This window comes from Thalassophryne amazonica, chromosome 2 (assembly GCF_902500255.1).
Source record: "Thalassophryne amazonica chromosome 2, fThaAma1.1, whole genome shotgun sequence".
Classification (NCBI taxonomy): Eukaryota; Metazoa; Chordata; class Actinopteri; order Batrachoidiformes; family Batrachoididae; genus Thalassophryne; species Thalassophryne amazonica.
The window spans coordinates 7,538,152-7,541,916 of NC_047104.1; the positions used below are offsets into that span (position 1 = coordinate 7,538,152).

Below are 3,765 nucleotides of genomic sequence, written 5' to 3' on the forward strand. Positions count from 1 at the left end.
TCTTCACATCTGTGAGGCATTAATTTGTTGGTTTTGAACCAAGATTTTGCTGGTTTCCTAGTGTGCTTTGGGTCATTGTCTTGTTGAAACACCCATTTCAAGGGCATGTCCTCTTCAGCATAAGGCAACATGACCTCTTCAAGTATTTTGACATATCCAAACTGATCCATGATACCTGGTATGCGATATATAGGCCCAACACCATAGTAGGAGAAACATGCCCATATCATGATGCTTGCACCACCATGCTTCACTGTCTTCACTGTGAACTGTGGCTTGAATTCAGAGTTTGGGGGTCGTCTCACAAACTGTCTGCGGCCCTTGGACCCAAAAAGAACAATTTTACTTTCATCAGTCCACAAAATATTCCTCTATTTCTCTTTAGGCCAGTTGATGTGTTCTTTGGCAAATTGTAACCTCTTCTGCACATGTCTTTTATTTAACAGAGGGACTTTGCGGGGGGATTCTTGCAAATAAATTAGCTTCACACAGGCGTCTTCTAACTGTCACAGCACTTACAGGTAACTCCAGACTGTCTTTGATCATCTTGGAGCTGATCAATGGGTGAGCCTTTGCCATTCTGGTTATTCTTCTATTCATTTTGATGGTTGTTTTCCGTTTTCTTCCACGTGTCTCTGTTTTTTTTGTCCATTTTAAAGCATTGGAGATCATTGTAGATGAACAGCCTATAATGTTTTTGCACCTACGTATAGGTTTTCCCCTCTCCAATCAACTTTTTAATCAAACTACGCTGTTCTTCTGAACAATGTCTTGGACGTCCCATTTTCCTCAGGCTTTCAAAGAGAAAAGCATGTTCAACAGGTGCTGGCTTCATCCTTTAATAGGGGACACCTGATTCACACCTGTGTGTTCCACAAAATTGACAAACTCACTGACTGAATGCCACACTACTATTGTTGTGAACACCCCCTTTTCTACTCTTTTTTACTAATAGCCCAATTTCATAGCCTTAAGAGTGCGCATATCATGAATGCTTGGTCTTGTTGGATTTGTGAGAATCTACTGAACCTACTGGTACCTTGTTTCCCATGAAACAATAAGAAATATACTCAAAACCTGGATTAATCTTTTTAGTCACATAGCACTACTATTATTCTGAACACTACTGTATGATGAGGTTCCAACAAGTTGTGATCAGGTTCCAACAGGTCGTGATGCAGTTTTGATGGGTCATGATGTAGTTTTGATGGGTCGTGATGCAGTTCTGATGGGTCGTGATGCAGTTCCTACAGATCGTGATAAGATTCCAACAGGTTGTGATGAGGTTCTCACACGTTGTAATGAGGTTTCGACAGGTTGCGTTGAAGTTCTGAGGAGTCTTGTTAAGGTGCCAACAGGTGGTGATGAGGTTCCAACAGGTCGTGATGCAGTTCTGATGGGTTGTAATACAGTTCCTACAGATCGTGACAAGATTCCAACAGGTTGTGATGAGGTTCTGATAGGTTGTGGTGCAATTCCAACACATTTTGATAAGGTTCCGACAGGTCGTAATGAGGTTCTGATAGGTTGCGATGAAGTTCTGCTAGGTCGTGATGCAGTTCCAATAGGTAGTTACAAGGTTCTAACAGGTTGTGATGAGATTCCAATGGGTCATCATGAAGTTCTGATGGGTTGTGTCAAGTTGTGATAAGATTTCACCAGGTCATCACGAGGTTTTGACAGGTTGTGATGAGGTTCCGATAAGGTGTACTCAGGTTCCTCCTGGTGCTTCTTGGTCTGGTGGAGCCTTGTAGCCCATCACAGCTAATAAAAACATTTTTGATGAAGTCTGTCTCTTTGGTGAAGTGAGTTTTGGTTCTTGTTCTTTTTGTTAGCCAGTGAGTGTGTTTGTGCTGACGGCTAACGGCAGGTGTTGCGTGTCGATGATGTGTTGTTAAAGAATGTTTTGCTGGATTAGCTGGATCTCAGATCCAGATTCAGGCCTTCAGAAATCTCATGTGGTCGCTTTCATTCTTTGTTGTTGTTCTACTCAATGAAATTACAAGATGCAACTAATGAGCACAAATTCTTTGCATAGTCTGCGTGTTTACCCACAATGCATTAGCACATGGACTTCACCGAACAAAATATCTTCATCACATGATGTCTTTTATAACTATGGCTTTTTGTTGATGTTGCAGCCCCATTTTTGTCCATTTGTGTATTTTACTGGAACCTGAACTGGTTCTGCACAAAACTTCTCTACTACTTTATCTGACTTTATATTAGAAAGATAAAAAAAAAAAGGAAAAAAAAGACATAACGGCTTTTGAACAGATTCATTCGTGTTCAGCCAGTGGTCACTCTTATTGATGATCTTTACTGTTCTATGATGCCACTATGGTCAAAAACCACATCTGAGACTGCAGATCAGTCTTAGGCTCCTCCCCTTCCTGGGAGGAGCTGGATCAGTAACGTTACAGGCTAAATGCCGGCGGGTGTGTGTGTGTGTTTGTGTGTGTGTTTTTTTTTTCTAATTTGGATCGTTGTTGTTGTTTTGTGTGTTTTCTAGTTTGGGTCATTGCTATTGTTTTGTGTGTGTGTGTGTGTTCTAATTTGTAATATTGTGTGTGTGTGTGGGTGTGTGTGTGCACGCATCTGTGTTTTCAAAGTTGGGTCATTGTTATTGTTTTGTTTGTGTTCGTGTGTTCATTGTTGTTTTGTGTGTGTTTTCTAATTTGGGTCATTGTTATTGTTGTGTGTGTTTTCTAATTTGGGTCATTCTTAGTGTGTGTGTGTGTGTGTGTGTTTTCTAATTTGGGTCATTGTTATTGTTTGTGCGTGTTTTCTAATTTGGGTCATTGTTAGTGTGTGTTTGTGTGTGTGTGTGTGTGTGTGTGGCTGTTCGTTGTTGTTTGTGTGTGTTTTCTAATTTGGGTCATTGTTAGTGTGTGTGTGTTCGTTGTTGTTTGTCTATGTTTTCTAATTTGGGTCATTATTATTGTTTGTGTGTGTGTGTTCCTTGTTGTTTGTGTGTGCTTTCTAATTTGGGTCATTGTTAGTGTGTGTGTGTGTTCCTGGTTGTTTGTGTGTGCTTTCTAATTTGGGTCCTTGTTATTGTTTGTGTGTGTGTTTTCTAATTTGGGTCATTGTTATTATTAGTGTTTTGTGTGTTTTCTAATTTGGGTCGTTGTTGTCTTTACAGTTGGACATGTTGTGTTGTGTATTCTAATGAACAGTGCAATTGTGTATTTTGTTTTGTCACCTTGTAAACTTTGCAGACCCCAAGTAGAAAAAGCTGCTGCTGTGCAGAAGCTTGTGGGGGCCTTAATGAAAGAACAAACAAACAAATAAACAAACAAACACTTAAATGTATAAAAGTAAATCTCTGAGTGCAAAGCACCAAATTAATTATTTTAGTGTCTGAAATTTAAATTAGCATGTAATTGTGTGTCACAAGTAATGGAGTGTTTATGATGCATGAAAGAGTGAAGGATGATTTTGGACACAGGATGTTTTTCTCAGTCTTTCGCACTTTGCTTGTTAGCTGTGATTCAGTGACAACATTTATTTATGAACGTGTGCGTGAAGCCGTTAGAAGTGAATTTAAAGTATCTGTGAGGCGTCTGCCGCCGCCGTCTGCCACGTCTCGTCGCGTTCTAACTTATGCTGAATCTGACCTCACGTCCTCAGCAGACTTATTTTGGGTCCAGTTTGAATTTATTTTTTATTTTTTATTTTAAAAAAGTTAAACCAACACATTTTGCTGGATTACTAACTTATTGAAAGTCGTTTTCAAATTTGGGGGCAGGACCCCCTTGGGGT

The 3,765-nt window shown here is 39.8% G+C and overlaps 1 long non-coding RNA gene across 1 annotated transcript; it reads left to right on the forward strand.

The window, feature by feature from the left end:
* The first annotated feature begins 1,254 nt into the window (after positions 1-1,254).
* On the forward strand, positions 1,255-1,701 carry LOC117501748. Its single transcript, XR_004558078.1, has 3 exons — positions 1,255-1,285; positions 1,454-1,495; positions 1,674-1,701. It is a non-coding gene; the product is annotated as an uncharacterized LOC117501748 (long non-coding RNA).
* Positions 1,702-3,765: the final 2,064 nt, after the last annotated feature.